Here is an 18,225-nt window from a genome sequence, read left to right on the forward strand (position 1 = left end):
CAGCAAAACCCTAAAGGGTTACCAACGGGTGTGGCAGTAAACTCCTTGGTCAGAGATGGAATGATAGACACAAGGAGAATCTCCACAATCCTAATTATCACTTGCAGTGCACAGGTTTTAGCTTACTGCCACTAAACTGACCCCTGACACCTAGCACAGTGAGACAGGATTAGACAGGCAAGTCTTAGAATACAGCCGCAAACTTGCTAAGTTCACAGAGTAGTAACAGAACCCCAGCAAGCTAAACGACTGACTCCAGTCTTACTGCTAGGTCTGGATTGGCAGAGTGTAATACCAAATCCCCAGGCCTATTTGCAGTAAGCAACAAACAAATACAAAGCTACACAGTACTGGCTAACTTTCATGAACTGACTAACCAACAAAGATTCAGCAGCATCTGCTTACCCTGAAAAGAGGCCTTATAAAGCAGGTGCTGTCCACGCCCCACTCAGACCTCACAGACTGTGAGCACAAAAACCAGCACCGGATCCCCTGCCGTGCACAGAGCCTATAACCACTGCACAGCAAAAGACCCGAACCGGAGTATCAGCTGCGCTCAGGTTACTCCACTAGCACTTGTCTCCCGGTTGCCATGACGACGTGGCAGCACAGGGCAGGAGACCCTAACACGTATCCAGCCATACCCTTGAAAAGTCTCCAGAATTGAGGACAAGTGAAGCTCCTGGAGCAGCGGCACCACAGGATGGAGAAGGTTTATTATTATTATTTTTTTGTGTGTGTGGGGGGTAACCATTTTTGGATAGTTTATTAACTTTATTTTTTTTTCTCTTCTTTTGCAAACAGAGGTGCCACACACCAGCAGCGGATTTGCGTCAGGGATTGGTCCCTACTACAGGCCGGATCTTGGACTGGATGAGTCGGACAACGAGGTGGAAGTGCAGCAGTCCGCTGTTTCTACATCCCTGTGTGAGTAATTATCAAATTGTGAACCTTCAAACAAATGTATGAATGTGACTGTATACTAATTTCTAATTTTCTTTTCAGCTTCACAAATGCAATTGGTGGCAGACTTACAGCAAGGGCAGGATCCCTCAAATATTCAGAGGGTAAACACCCTGGCAGCAGAGATGAATGTCAGCCAGGATAGTTTTCGGGTTGTCGTTGGAACCAGACTGGACGCCATTGAGAGGACAATAAATAAGATGGCAAATGGTTTGGTTGCCATGCAAAAGGCTCTTGCCGTCAGCACGGCAGAAACGCAAAAGACCAGACGAGAAGATTACAGGGAGACTACGGACATCCTTCATGTTCTGGCCACATCCATCAACCGGCTGGTGGATAACACATCATGCCTGGCACACAGCGTTGACAACATGTCGGAGAGCCAACGACATTCCTCAGCCAGCCACCAGATCATCGCAACAACGCTACAGATGATCTATGATAAGCTCCCAGAGCCAGCTCAACAACACGCTGGTGAACCACCACATCCGCCACCACAAGCCACACTGACGCCTCCTGCCCTTGCTCCACCACGATCCTGATATGGACGGTCACAGCTGTACCAAGGATATACAGGGATGTACCCCACCTACTAGATGCCTCCACCACCGGCCGCCATGTCTACACCAGCACGGCCACCGAGGCCAATTCAACACACCCCACAGCCGCCCAGGGCATCGACGCCACATCAGGAGGAAGAAGAGGATCCGGATGGCCAACAACCACCATAAGCCCGGTCGTATTGTTTTATTATTTACTATTTATGTTTTTCATGTTTCCCTTTCTCCCCCCCTCCCATTAGTTTGTTTTTTTCCTTACTATTGTTTTAAATTTTGTGTTGGGCTCCCCCACCCCCGACCGGATACTACCAAGGAGCTATGTCTAGGCATACATGCGCGGGCATGTATGCAGGCGTGTGTGGTAACTGATGAAAGCTCCTTGTGGTTACATATATGATGGGCCAAAGAGCTATTCTGATACTACTTTTTTTTTTTTATACCAAACAAATCACTTGTGATTTGGTGTAAATTAGGCTTTCACTGTAGTGTGAATTTACTATTCACTAGTGTTTGTTTTTTGCTTCTTCATAGGATTGGTTGAAAACTTGAAGTTGATGGCGTAGATGGGTTGTGCTACCAAGGTGAGTAAAGCGATGATTCTAGTATATATTCCAGAAACTTTGGACCGTCTGACCCTGGGAACAACACAGTCCAGCAATGGGTCATGCTGGACTGTGTGGTTCCACAAGTGCAGCCGTGTCAAAGTGCTGACCACTGTCTTGACTCTGCCACTTTGGACCGTCTGACCCTGGGAACAACACAGTCCAGCAATGGGTCATGCTGGATTGTGTGGTTCCACAAATGTTCTTGGGAAAGGAATGAACATGACATCATTAGTGTCTTTACTTAATATGGAATTATTATTTTTTTCACAGATATCTACACAAGAAAAGAATGTAAAGAAGAATGTGTGTTTTTCTTTAAATTATTAGTAAATAAAATGTAAAATATGGTATTTCAGAGATGCAGTGGTATTGTGTTAGGTCGCCCATGGTACAGCAGGGGAACTGTCGTGTCCCTTTTCATCCATCTTGTTTCCTGCAAATCGGGAAGTATACTCCACAAGACCTGTGGAAGAGAATAGTATGAGGTTCCATGTATTGGTAATAGTGTCACCCTTCTAGGAAAAGATAAGGTACAAGCATCACTTTGACACAAGCAGGTTACAGCGGGCTTTGTCCCAAATGCAAACCTCCGGCACTTGAGAAACTACACATCCAAGCATGCCCTGACACAGCGTAAGCATTGCTGTATCAGAGCATGAATGGATGTGCAGTTTTGCAAATGCCGGAGGGCTGCACTTTGGACATGCCGGGGTTACTTGGACAAGAGGGAGTTTTGGGCAATACATCTCACCTGAGGGGGGTTGTCTGCTACATGGCAGAGGTTCAGGTCCACATCACAAGTAGGTCGCCCATGGTACATCAGGGGAGCTGTCGTGTCTCTTCACATCCACGCAACTTGGGAAGGATACTCCGCAAGACCTGTGGAAGAGAATAGTATGAGGTTCCAGGTATTGGTAATAGTGTCACCCTTCTAGGAAAAGACAAGGTACAAGCAACACTTTGACACAAGCAGGTTACAGCGGCCTTTGTCCCAAATGCAACCCTCCGGCACTTGAGAAACTACACATCCAAGCATGCCCTGACACAGCGTAAACATTGCTGTCAGGGCATGATTGGATGTGCAGTTTTGCAAATGCCGGAGGGCTGCACTTTGGACATGCCGGGGTTACTTGGACAAGAGGGAGTTTTGGCCAATACATCTCACCTGAGGGGGTTTGTCTGCTACATGGCAGAGGTTCAGGTCCACATCACAAGTAGGTCGCCCATGGTACATCAGGGGAACTGTCGTGTCTCTTCACATCCACGCAACTTGGGAAGGATACTCCGCAAGACCTGTGGAAGAGAATAGTATGAGGTTCCAGGTATTGGTAATAGTGTCACCCTTCTAGGAAAAGACAAGGTACAAGCAACACTGTGACACAAGCAGGTTACAGCGGCCTTTGTCCCAAATGCAACCCTCCGGCACTTGAGAAACTACACATCCAAGCATGCCCTGACACAGCGTAAGCATTGCTGTATCAGGGCATGATTGGATGTGCAGTTTTGCAAATGCCGGAGGGCTGCACTTTGGACATGCCGGGGTTACTTGGACAAGAGGGAGTTTTGGGCAATACATCTCACCTGAGGGGGGTTGTCTGCTACATGGCGGAGGTTCAGGTCCACATCACAAGTAGGTCGCCCATGGTAGAGTGGGATAAACGGGTCCAATATTTGCGGCAACCCAACAACAGGAAAAAACAGGGGGTAACAGGTCGTCAACAGGACGAAACTTTGAAAACAGTGCTGGGAAGGTGCGTCAACAGGACGTAAAACTCTGAAATATATAAATAAACATTTTTTTTTAGAATATTACAATCTCAGTTTACACGATAATACAAATATTAAAAGTATACTCACAGGCAGTGGAAAAAAGTTTTGGATCAATGTCCGTCGAGAATCATCTCCTTCATCCATACCCACCGGTGGAGCAGAAGAACGGGTCCCACGTCGGAAAGCCCTGCGACGAAGAGTCACCGGCAAACGGTTTGCGACACATATGTTGTGTAAAATACAACATGCATTTACCATGCCGCAAACCTTCACCGGTGAGTACAAAAGAGCACCACCGGAAGTGTCTAAACATCTAAACCGGCTTTTAAGTACACCGAAGGCACGCTCAATTACTCCCCTCGATGCTTTGTGTGTCTCTTGGTAACATTTTTCTGCTTCACCAACAGGATTAGACAATGGGGTCAAGAACCAACATTTTTTGGGATAACCCGCATTGCCTATGGAAATAAGAAAAATGGTGGGTAATATAAAAAAAATAAAAAAATAAAAAAAATAAAAAATAAAAAAAATACCTAACAGCCAGCCACCTGGCATTTATTCCTGTTTCGAAATCCTCAAACAGCGATGGCTGGCTTAGGATGATGGAGTCGTGAGTCGATCCAGGAAATCCCACAAAAATATTCAAAAATTTCATGTTGACATCACAGACCGCCTGTATATTCATGGAATGGAATTGTTTTCGGTTCCGAAAACATTCTTCCGAATTCCGTGGCGGTCTGATCTGCATGTGGGTACAGTCAATCGCGCCCAGAACACTGGGAAATTTGTGTTCGGTGAAAAAGCCTAATTGGATCTCATGCCATCCGCTGACTGTATCTGGAAATCTGATGAACTGGATCGTCGATTTGCGGAAAGCCCTAATGACCTGGGTTATACAGCTCGACAGTGTCGACTGTGAAAAACCGCATGTTTGAGACAAAGTAGGCTGGAATGTGCCTGACGCCAAAAAATGTAACGTAGCCAGCAGTTTCTGGAAACCGCTGACTGCGCGATTGGTCCGTGCCCGAGGTTCCAGGTCGGCCTCCAACAGATCATACAGCGAATATATGTTGCGAGTCGATAAGCGATAATTTTGAATCACCTCGAACTTGCTGAGATCCTCCAGTTCACGCCTAGTGCGATACTGGAGTGGACGTGGAAATGAAACACGCAATACTGACTCGCCCAATGCAGACATTTGCTGACTTTGATCCTGATGTTCAGCACCCCTTCCTCCATGCTTGCTGCCAGCATGAACATCACAATCTGGTCAGAAAAAGGCTCCATTATTGTAGTCAGTACAAAAATAGGATATAAATGTGTTAAAACGCAGGGATTGTCCTAAAAAAAAGATTCCACAATAGAGCTGACTGTAATGGCTCCTTCTCCCTGAAGTCTCAAAACCAGGAGTGAGGATAGTGGAGTGCCTTTGCAGAAGTGTATCCTGGGTAAAACTGTGGAATCATGGGTACATTCCCCTCAGCAGAGTGAAGAAAAAAATATTATTTTTAAAAATCAATTAAATAATACTTGTGAGTCAAAAAAAGACAAACCAAGTAGATAATCCCTTCAAATATAAATAGATATGCTATTAGCAATCCAAAAAGCAAAGAAAAAAAAAATTAATCAGCTCTCGCCAGCAAAGTGAGGCGGAATGAAGTTGACGAAATTACGGTCGAAAAGCACTGTTGTCGAATCGACATTCTTCAATTGAATATACTTTTGTTGAAAAGCCGCATCTTGACCATTGCAGACATGTCGAATTTTGAAAATTTCGATTTGAAAAAAGTCGAATCTGAAAAGTACTGTATTGCATTGTCGAATCCAATTCGACATGTTTCTTTTGTCGAAAATGCCCCAATTTTCGACTTTTGTGGCAATTCGACCTCAATTGCATATACCCCACAGAGTCTTAAAACCTGGCAACTGTTTCAGACATCATAATCTAACTGCAAATATACCTACTTGGTTTAATGTGCACCTGCCAAATACCTTATGGCTTTTAAAAAAGGTACACTAGTCACATGACACTGGCTAATAAATTACTAAGGAACAGCTAACACAGGTTCAGGATAATTGAGTCTACATAGAAGTGCATAAGAAAGCTTGTGGCCACAGTTAATAAGAGTTAACCATAGATTAACCCTGCAATATACTGTGGCCACAAGCTTTCTCATGCACCCTCATGTGGTCATGGAAACCTGATTCAAACCGGTTGGACTTTGAGTTTGCAGGGATGCCTGGTTTTACCATACTTAGGCTCATTTGTCTGCTAACATCTAGTAGGGTCCTTGATGAAGTCCTGACGGACGAAACGCGTTGGTAATTTCATGATCTTTCCTAGACTGACCTCCTTATCTAAGATAAGCACTTTACATACATATATTTTATTTGATGTGCATTTTGTACTATTATTCTTTTACTCTCATTTTTTTCATTTTATATGAACTTTTATGCTCAAGCCATTTTTTTTTTGTAAAATCAGATTGTTTTTTGTAAAATAAATATGTATTTTTTATTAAAAAAAATATTTTTATATGTTCCTTTAAGATAGACACCATTGGTCGCTGATGCCCATATTCATGTTTTTTTATATAATTTTACAGCAGCTCACCACCGCTGTTTTATTTAGGGGCCTGCTGACACCCTTTGTACCAAGGGAGTGTTATTTTGGACATTTATTTATTATACACTTGTTTTCCCAGGTAGAATACTACAAGTGGCGCTGTTTTTTTCTTTTTAACATTATATTTTATATATATATATATATATATATATATATATAAATATACACATACATATATATATATATATATATATATATATATATATATATATATATACACACACACACACACACACACACACACACACACATACATACACACACACAAACACACAAAGGAGTTCCCTTTAACCGCGCTGACTTCTATTACTTAAGCTGCACCTTTAAGGTAACCCCCTGCTAGTGGAGGTTAAAACAACAAATAGATACAGATAGATACCTTAGATGTGCTAATATAGTGTATTGTCTGTGTATATGATTGTTGATACACTTTTTGCAAATGGTCACTCAATGTTACAATATTATAATACAATGATTAGGAAACTACCATCACATTGGATACCTGAAAATGTATTTCTGGTATAAAAACAGAGGTATTAAAATACGTTATTTTTGAAACATAATACAAATAACGTGTATCATACAGCGTACATAGTAACATTCATAACCTGTCTATGTCAAAAGGGTACATTGTTGCACTATCACCTCACCCTTATGGGTGTGAGCTCCTAGGTGAAATTCTCTTTTGACGGTACAGGTGATTATACAATAGATCGAAGAACAATCCAATACGTTTCGTCCCTTCGGGACTTCATCACGGGTATGGTTCAAAATGGTCTGTTAAATATACTCTCAATGAAGAGTGGTAATTTCAGATAAGGTTGGATCAACAACTGTGCTATAATAAGCTGATTTGATCTTCCTGGGATAATATTATATATATATATATATATATATATATATATATATATATATATATATATATATATATAGTTTTAATTACCTACCGGTAAATCCTTCTCTCGCAGTCCATAGAGGATGCTGGGGCCCACATTAGTACCATGGGGTATAGACGGGTCCACTAGGAGCCACTGGCACTTTAAGAGTTTGAGAGTGTGGGCTGGTTCCTCCCTCTATGCCCCTCCTACCAGACTCAGTCTAGAAACTGCCCGAGGAGACAGACAACTTCAAGAGAAGGATTTTACACAGATAATGGCGAGATTCACACCAGCTCACACATACAAGGCAACCAAGCTAACCAGCTTGAAACATCAGCAACGGCTGAACAATATTACTTAACCAAGTAACAAAACAGTACTTAACTAAGAACTAAGCAGTACTGAACTAAATAACAACTGCAGGATCACGAAGCACTGGGCGGGCGCCCGGCATCCTCTACGGACTATGAGAAAAGGATTTATCTATTTTCTCTTACGTCCTAGAGGATGCTGGGGTCCACATTAATACCATGGGGATGTACCAAAGCTCTAAGAACGGGAGGGAGAGCGCGGAGGCTCCTGCAGAACTGATTGACCAAATTTCAGGTCCTCAGCGGCTAAGGTATCGAACTTGTAGAATTTTGCAAACGTGTCCGACCCCGACCAAGTAGCCGCTCAGCAAAGCTGTAAATCCGAGACACCCCGGGCAGCCATCCAGGAAGAACTCCCCTTACGAGTGGAGTGGGCCTTAACTGACGTAGGACACGATAATCCTGCCGTAGAATGCGCATGAGGGATAGTGAACCTAATCCAGCGAGATCGTCTGCTTAGAAGCAGGACACCCAATTTTCTTGGGATCATACAGGACAAACAGAGTCCAATTTTCTGTGACGAGCTGTCCTCTTCACATAGATTTTCAGAGCCCTTACAACATCCAAGGACTCTGAGGAAATTGAGGAGTCAGTAGCAACTGGCACCACAATAGGTTGGTTGATATGAAATGCCGACACAACCTTCGGAAGTAATTGCTGACGTGTCCGGAGCTCAGCTCTATCTTCATGGAAGATCAAGTAGGGGCTCTTACAAGACAAAGCCCCCAACTCCGACACACGTCTAGCAGAAGCTAAGGCCAATAAAGTGACAACCTTCCACGTAAGAAACTTGACCTCAACCTCCGGTAGAGGCTCGAACCAATCCGATTGGAGGAACTGTAACACCACGTTAAGATCCCAGGGCGCTGTAGGCGGCACAAAGGGAAGCTAGATGTTTCAGAACCCCCTTCAGAAAAGTCTGAATCTCAGGGAGGGAAGCCAATTGTTTCTGGAAGAAAATGGATAGGGCCTAAATCTGAACCTTTACGGATTCCAACCTCAGGCTCATATCCACACCATGCTCCTGAGGAAGCTGGATCATACTGTTGCCAGTGAAACGCATTGAGCCTTCTACTCACCTGCCTGGACACCACTCTCAGACGTATATCCACTGGGACTTTGTCATCCTTGGCTACAATTGGACATTATTCCAATCACTGGGAAACCTTTTTCACAAACAGCATCCGATCCACTCATGCAGCTATAAATGGACTTTCCCTAAAGCTGATGCCATTCATCATACCATCTGTGGATTCGGTATCTATTCATGTGCTGCAGTGTATGCTATTTGGAGACTGTCCTAGCCTATAAGGAAGTGACAACTGTCACAAAGGAGAGTGTAAACACAATATATATCTCATCCAGGGAGATATTACTATTTGAGAGTGCTAATAATATTGGGTAATAGGAATCGATTTGTGTTTTTTAAATGTGATATGATAATAAATTGTAAAAAAAAAAAAAAAAAAAATTATATATAAGCAAACCATCTTTTTATTAATTAATTCAGCCAGCGCTGGTATAGCCCCCTTTTTCATATCCACACCTGCTTGCAGGAAGAGGAGAAACCGTCCCAGTTGAAACTCCACCATAGGAAACTTCTTGGACTCACACCAAGATACATATTTTTTCCAAATACGATTGAAATGTTTAGACATTAGTCCTTTCCTAGTCTGTATCAGGGTAGGAATAACCTTGTTTGGAATGCCCTTCCAAGCTAATATCTGGCGTTCAACCTCCATGCCGTCAAACGTAACCGTGGTAAGTTTTGTTAAGCGAACGGCCCCTGCTGCAGCAGGTCCTCCTGAAGAGGAAGAGGCCTCGGCTCTTCTAGCAGTAGATCCAGAAGATGCGAGTACCAAGCCCGTTTGGCCAGTCCGAAGCACTGAGGATTGCCTGAACTTTTGTTCTCCTTATGAGTTTCAGAACTCTTGGAATGAGTGTAAGTTGAGGGAACATGTACACCGACTGGAATAGCCACGGTGTCACTAGGGCATCCACTGCCACGGCTTGTGGGTCCCTCGACCTGGAACAATACTGCTGAAGCTTCTTGTTGAGACGAGAGGCTATCATGTCTATTTGAGGTACACCCCAAAGATCTGTTACCTCCACAAACACCTCCAGATGGAGGCCCCACTCCCCTGGATGGAGATCGTGTCTGCTGAGCAAGTCTGCTTCCCAGTTGTCTACTCCGGGAATGAAGATTGCGGACAGCGCCAACGCATGTTTTTCCGCCCAGACGATGATTCTTGTTACCTCTGACATTGCAGCTCTGCTCTTCGTTCCGCCCTGTCGGTTTATGTAAGCCACTGTCGTTACATTGTCCGACTGCTCTTGAATGGCTCGATCTTGCAGAAGATGGGCCGCTTGGAGAAGACCATTGTAGACGGCTCTTCGCTCCAGAATGTTTATTGGCAGGCCAGAGTCCAGACTTGACCACCTTCCTTGGAAGGTTTCCCCCTGAGAGACTGCGCCCCAGCCCCGGAGACTTACATCCGTGGTTAGAAGGACCCAGTCCTGAATCCTGAACCTGCGGCCCTCCAGAAGGTGAGGTAGTGGCAGCCACCAGAGGAGTGAAATCCTGGCTTTCGGCGACAGACGTATTCTCTGGTGCACGTGTAGATGAGATCCCGACCACCTGTCCAGGAGATCCAGTTGAAAAGATGGAACCTCCCGTACTGCAGAGCCTCGTAAGAGGCCACCATCTTCCCCAGAAGGCGAATGCACTGATGGACCGAAACCCGGGCCAGCTTCAGGACATCCCAGACCATTGTTTGTATCACCAACGCTTTCTCCTCAGGAAGAAACACCCTCTGCACTTCTGTGTCGAGGATCATTCCCAGAGAAGACAACCTCCTGGTCGACTCCAAATGTGACTTTGGCAGATTCAGGATCCAACCGTGTTCCCTGAGCAGATGAGTCGCGAGAACAATGGACTGCAACAGCCTCTTCTTGGACGATGCCTTTATTAGCAGATCGTCCAGATACGGGATTATATTCACCCCCTGTCTGCGGAGGAGAACCAGCATCTCCACCATCACCTTGGTGAACACCCTCGGTGCCGTGGAGAGGCCGAATGGCAGTGCCTGGAACTGAAAATGACAAATCGTAATGTGGAGGTACGCATCTTTGATATCTAGGGATACCAGGAATTCTCCCTCCTCCAGACCTGATATCACCGCCCTCGGGGACTCCATTTTGAACTTGAACTCCCTCAGAAAAGGGAAATAGTGATTTTAAGTTCAGAATGGGCCTGACCAAACCATCCGCTTTTGGTACCACAAAAAGGTTCGAATAGTAACCTTTGTTTTACAGATGAGTTCGTAGCAGGCGCAGCTGAGAGAAGAAAAGGTGACTTGCCCACGGTTGCCGTGGAAATCCACGCATCTAACGCTTCCCCAAAGAGAGCCTGACCTGTGTAGGGTAGGTTCTCCACACTTCTCCTGGATTCCGCGTTGGCAGACCACTGGCGCAGCCAAAGTCCTCTGCGAGCCGAGACAGGCATGGAAGATATCCTTGCAGCCATCGAACTCATGTCTTTCATGGATTCCACCATAAATCCTGCAGAATCCTGAATGTTACGTAAAAACAATTCAGAGTCACGTTTATCCAATGTATTCGAATCTTCTAGTAACGTGCCTGACCACTTTAGAAATCCACGCACAAGCAATAGTAGGACGTAATATCACCCATGAAGCCATGTATATGGATTTGAGCGTAGTGTCAAATTTGCGATCAGCCGGTTCTTTTAACGCGGTAGATCCTGGAATGCAGTGGCGCACCCAGGGGGGTTTCCGAGCACCCATGAACCCCCCTCCACCAAAATTTTTTTTTTTTTTTTGCTGCATGAGTATTATTAATGGCTGTCTAGCGTCCTCTGCAGCCTGCGGTCTTCCTGGTGGCACTTGTAAGTGCTTAATAAAAGTTAACTTTATTTTAATTATAGTACATATATATCCATGTGCATACATATATACACAGGTATATACATACATACATACATACATACATATAAACACACACATATATGATATATATACATGTGTGTGTATATATACGTGTACTGTATATTCATATATATATATATATGTATGCATATTTAATATGCTATGTATATGTGTATATTTATGTGTGTATATATATATATATATATATATATATATATATATATATCTTGGAAGAGCTGGCACTCACACTAAATGTACGGCTCCGGTGCCCTCTGGAATGATAAGTAAATGGCAAATGGAAACATGCAGCGGCACTCAGAGACTGATTCCAGTAAATCAAGTGCAAAAGGTAGCTTTTAATCCATGAAAAACAAAGTGGGGTGACCAACATTTCAGGGCGCTAACGCCCCTTTGTCAAGGTGATAACGCCCCTTTGTATCACCTTGACAAAGGGGCGTTAGCGCCCCAAAACGTTGGTCACCCCACTTTGTTTTTCATGGATTAAAAGCTACCTTTTGCACTTTATTTACTGGGATCAGTCTCTGAGTGCCGCTGCATGTTTCCATTTGCCGTTTTATATATATATATATATATATATATATATATATATATATATGTGTGTGTGTGTGTATATACGGTATATATATATATATATGTGTAGATATGTATATATATATATATATATATATATATATATACACACACACACACACACAGACACACTAGTTTTATGGACCCAGCATATACTGGGTCACCTCAGTCCCCACCCCCGTGATTGGCTCCACCCAGTTCTGGAAACCCCCCCATGGAAAACCTGCGTTTGCCACTGGAATGGGTAAAACCACCTTTTTAGACTGGCGAAAGACGCGTCAACAATGGGTGGGTTGTCCCATTTTTTCCTATCCTCCTCAGGAAAAGGGAAAAGCAACCAGAACCTTTCTAGGGATCTGAAATGTTTTCTCCGGGTTTTCCCAGGATTTTTCAAATATAGCGTTTAATTCCTTAGATGCAGGGAAGGTTAGCAAGGTTTTCTTCTTGTCAGTAAAGAAAGCCTCCTCAACCTGCTCCGGTGTTGTATCTGCAATATTCAACACATCTTTAATGGCCTCAATCATCAACTGCACCCCTTTTGCAAGAGATGCCGACCCCCGCAGTACATCCCCATCACCGTCTGCCGTGTCAGAATCGGTATCTGTGTCATCCTGCATAATCTGGGCAAGAGCACATTTATGAGAGTGTTCGCTAGGGGGCCCTGATGGAACAGAACCGGACCAAACTGCCGTAGAGTTCTGTAAGACCTGAGTTGCAGTCTCCTTTTGTGCAACCCTAGTAGAAATCTGAGAAATCGTACTTTTGATAGAGGCTAACCACTCAGGCTCTCTTGCAGGGACCTGCGCTAAAACAGTACAATCCTGATTACATGGAATGGGCTCATCCTGAGAGGAATTATCCTCTGCAGCATATGACAGAGTCCCTGGACATAGTTTTATGGAGACAACAAACACTTCACACACTCACAGGGAAGGAGCAGACAGAGTTTCCCCCCCTAAGAATGCCAAGAGAGACACAGAGATTGGAGCCAACCCACACACAGCGCTTCAGAATATAGGGAAACCCCTATCCAGTGCTTACTGTGCACCTTAATAGGTTACACAGTATAGATATACAGCCTCACCCCCCCCCCCCCCTACTACAACCCCCTGATACCATACAAGGCAGATGGAGTTGGTCTGGAGGGACAGCTCTCCCTATCAGCGCTTCTGCAGGCAGGAAAATGGCACTGAACGCTGTTGGGTCCGCTCTGAGGAGAAGCTCCGCCCCCTTTCATGGCGCTGCTTCTCGCTCTTCTGTAGATTATACTGGCCTGAGGAATTGGGCTGGCAGCGATCCTGGGACCCTGAGAGGCTTGTTGGACAGTGTAGGGTGTAGGCGCTGGCTCAGGGCGCCCCACCATGTACTGCTGAGCCCCTGAGAGCGCAGTTAGTACTGCGCTCCCTACCCTGTTGCCGCCATCTTCACACCGGCTCCCCGCTTGCCAGGGGGGCTGGTGACTAACTCGCCACTGATCTTCTGGCTCTGTAAGTGGGTGGCGGCATGCTGCTGGGGTGAGCGATCCCCTGTCGCGGCAAACATTCGATCCCCTCAGGAGCTCAGTGTCCTGTCAGCGGAGATAGTGGCTCAGACCCCGCAGGGCAGACACTACTCCCCCCCTTAGTCCCTCGAAGCAGGGAGGCTGTTGCCAGCAGCCTCCTTGTGCCTAAACTCTAATAAAAATCATAAAACTAAAAGAACAGTGTGTGTCTCCCTCTGTTCAGCAGCCATATACACACACACACACACACACACACACACACATACAGACACTGCATATATCAATGACAGGCACTCAGTATGACTAATGTTAGGTGCCTGGATGCCTACCAAGGTATGGCACCACCATAAGTATTTGTAAGTAAGGGATGGTACACTCAGGACTGTCACTGTACTGTAAAAAAAGAACGTGTGAGTCACATCACGATCATCAGTTTGGTTAAATACAACCGAAACATTGATCATGTGGTGACTCTCTTGTCCTTTCTTACACTATGGTGACAGTCCCGAGCGTACCATCCATTTGCCTGCAGATATATAAAGTATATATACTTTTTTGCTATATTCGGTGTATCTATTATATTACCCAATATATGTGGCATCTCCCACAATATTTTGTACATGCTGCTTGCCTTTCTCATGCTACTTGCTCTGTTATGTCCCCTTTGCCTTTAAACCTAATAAAGCTAACAAAGATGTAATTAGCACCAAATGATGCTGATATCTCATACAGGAAGCAGCATCCTAATATCAAGCCCCAGTCTTCATCAGAATCAGAAATATCTCCTAAATGAGGAACATATTTACAATTTGACTTATTTGCTAAATATACCCAAAAGCATAGACTCTCATATGTCATCAGTTGTCAGAGAGATCCTGCATACATACTCCTTACTTTCATTGTTTTTACCATACTGTTCATTGTAAGTGAAGTATTTTAAAGTAGTAACTCAGTAGTCTATGAACATACAAGGGTCACATGAGATTTCAGATTTGTGATTGTTCTGTATTAAAAGGTGTTATTTGTAATGTAATCATATATGGCTTATTAAGCATTTGATACTGCTTTGCTGGCATAGGCGTGCACACGGGGGTGCATGGGGCGCACAGGCACCCCCTAATGTCCGGCATCCCTGCATACATGACTTCTGCTGCTGCTGACAATTTCCGTCTCCGACGCTGAAGGAAAGAGAACGCAGCACATGTCTGTCCTGCCCCTCACTGTGTCCCCATCTCCGGCAGTCATTTAAAATGTCTAATGGCTGTCAGCCAATCATAATTTGCGGACCGGCTTTTGAGTGGCTGCTGGCCCATGTGCTTTGATTGGCTGACAGCCAGGGACACCGTGAGTGAGGTGAGGCACAGGAGAGACACGCACTGCGCTTTCCTCCCCTCAGCATCAGAGACAGGAATTGGTGGCAGCAGAGGAGGGTGAGTAGAGCACTGCTGGGGCCATTTGTGTATCTGGCAGCACTGGGGGCATATGTATCTGGCACCGCTGGGGGCATTTGTGTATCTGGCACCGCTGGGGGCATTTGTGTATCTGGCACCACTGGGGGCATTTGTGTATCTGGCACCGCTGGGGGCATATACTGTATGTATCTGGCACCGCTGGGGGCATACTGTGTATCTGGCACTCCTGGGGGCATATGTGTATCTGGCACTCCTGGGGGCATATGTGTATCTAGCACCACTGGGGGCATATGTGTAAGGGGCACTGGACAAAGAATGAAGGGAGGTGAAGGCTAATAGACACAGAGTGCAGGGGGCATGCTGAGAGCCAGAATGCAGGGTGGGAGGCTGAAAGGCACAAAGTGAAGGGGAGGGGGGGACTGAGAGACACAAAGTAAGGCGGATTGGAAGAGATGTGTGACAGGGAGACGCAGGAGGGAGATGAATGTGGATGAGAGACAATGCCAGGAGAGGATGATGGTGGGGGTGAAAGACAATGCAGGGAGGGGAGGAGATGGTGTGGCTGGGAGGCAGAGCTGTCTTAACAGCAGTCTAGGCCCCTGGGCACAGCAATGCACTGGGCCCCCTACCCATCCTCCAGTGTCAGGGGTGGGGGGTGCTATCAGTGGCAGCATTGATGTCCCGCGGGCGGTAGGGGGTGTTCTATCTTCCGCTCAGCATGTAGGACCTGGAGCAGTAATTTCTGCAAATTACTCCTTTACTGCACAGATGGGGCTAAACTGTAGAAAGGGGCATTGGGCTGAATGAAGAAGCCCTGGTACATGACTTCCAGGGTGGTAGGGGGTGTTTAATATGTAGGGGAGGGGTGGCTAGTGGAGTGGGCTTAATATTTATCATTTTCCGGTGGGAGGGCAGCTTGCTTGCCTGCAGATATCTCAAGTTCCTGAAAATATATTTCTTAGCTTTTGATTGGATAAAAACTAGAGAGTCCCACCTTTCAGAAGGTTCTGGGGACTTGGGGATCAGAGTTCAGGAGCCAGAGCAATTCACCAATGAAAATCTAAAACTGCATATTAGGCGTGTGGAGCTGGAGCAGGGACCAGCTGCTGGAAGGCTGATATCTCTGGTTCTGGGCATAGTAGAGACAAGCTACCAGTATCCACCAAAAGGGAAGAGTCACAGCTTTAGGAATATATCCTCAGGAAAACTAAGTCAGACAGAACCTGAGATATCTGGCTGGGAAGAGCAATTAACAGGCTTGGATGGGGACCACTGCTTTCAAGTCAGATATCTCCGGTTCCCCAGGGCCGATTTTCAAAAATCTGGTACCCCTGGAAAGAGGGGACCCTCAGCTATCAGTCTAGGGCCCTTATTCTCTTGGGGCCCTTGGGCAAGAGCCCATTGAAGCCATATGAAAAGACGGCCCTGCTGGGAGGTGAGGGTGTGGCTGAAAGACACAGGGAGGAAATGATGGTGTGGCTGAGAGAAACAGGGAGGAGATGATGGTGTGGCTTAGAGATGCAGGGGGTAGGAGGTGACATGAGTCTGGTTGAACCTCTATGACATTATGATGATCTTGGTTATATTCCTACACAAACAGGTATCTTCTGGACCATGTAATTTCCTACATGACTAGTGATTACTGATAGAAGATGCTGTCTGCCCAGGGAGGACATTTCTTCAGAGGTTCCCCATTTTGAGAAACCACCATATCATATCTCCCAACTGTCCCGATTTTCGCGGGACAGTCCCATTTTTTGGAGACTGTCCTGCTGTCCCACCTGCGGGCCGCAGTCCCGCAGTGGAGGGGGGGCAGTTGGGAGGCTCCTGCACTTGCTGCTTAGCAGAGCAGCAGTGAATAGACGCTGTGCGCACAGCATCTATTTACTGGAGACAGAAGGAGAGGGGGCATGCCAGCGGCTCCCAGAGCGCTGGGCATGCCCCCTCAGTGAGGAAAATGGGGGGCGTGGCTCATGATTGCGGCACTCCTGCGAAGCCATGCCCTCTTTTCCGCAGGCCATGCCCCCTTTCAAAATCGGGCGTGGCTTTGCCACGCAGATCTCCCTTCTTCAATGGAAGAAATGTTGGGAGGTTTGACCATATACTATAAGTAAGGTGCATATGGAATGGAAAGGAATGCTCCCAGAGTGATGAGAAACAGGCAGTGTGTCATGTTGACATGCTTACATTTGCAGTGGCCACGCCCCTTGCGGTATGTGATTTATAATGCTTCGAGTGCCAATAAGCACTGCTAGACACGCCCAAGAGGTGGTGCTAAACACATCCCTCTGATGGTGCGCCCCCTAATAAAATGTTCTGCGCACGCCTATGTTAGCTGGCCTCTAGTGTGTTATTATTCAGATCCTGCTGCGACACCTGTTTTGACATTAATCATTTATGTGTGCAATGTACAGTCCCAGGGTGCATTTGACTACAGTTCCACGATTGTGAATTAAAGGTTTATCCATAAAGAGACCACTCAGAGGAAAAACTCTCCTTTGACATTGTGGTCTGTTTCAAATATTGTCTTCAGGTCAGGATTTTTAGTACACATGTGAAAATAGCTGGAAGCATTCATTTTCACTATCACTACTACTATACGTACATTAGGAAACTTTTATACCTTATAAACAAATAATCATTAATTTAGTGCAAGGAAAGAGAGCTTACTTTATATTAACTAGTCAATCTATCAGTCAAAAAATCCTTGGAGCCAAATCAGACTTTACTTTGTGTTTATACTGTGAGCTTCCTAGGACTCTCCGTGTTTTAATCTTTTATTCCTTTGACAAAGAGAAATGCTGTTTGCATGTGTTGAAAAGCTCTTTGAGACAGTTTAATTTGTGCTACCTCTTACGGATTTATATTGCGCCTAAGATACAAGACAGGAAGTCAGCTCTTTGTTCCTGGATTTTACATGTACCATTGCAGGCAAATTATCTAATTGTCAAGTGTACTGCAGTGTAACCAAAAGCGCTATCTTCACAGCTTCAGAGACCTG

The sequence above is a fragment of the Pseudophryne corroboree genome, chromosome 1 (genome assembly GCF_028390025.1).
Source record: "Pseudophryne corroboree isolate aPseCor3 chromosome 1, aPseCor3.hap2, whole genome shotgun sequence".
Lineage (NCBI taxonomy): Eukaryota > Metazoa > Chordata > Amphibia > Anura > Myobatrachidae > Pseudophryne > Pseudophryne corroboree.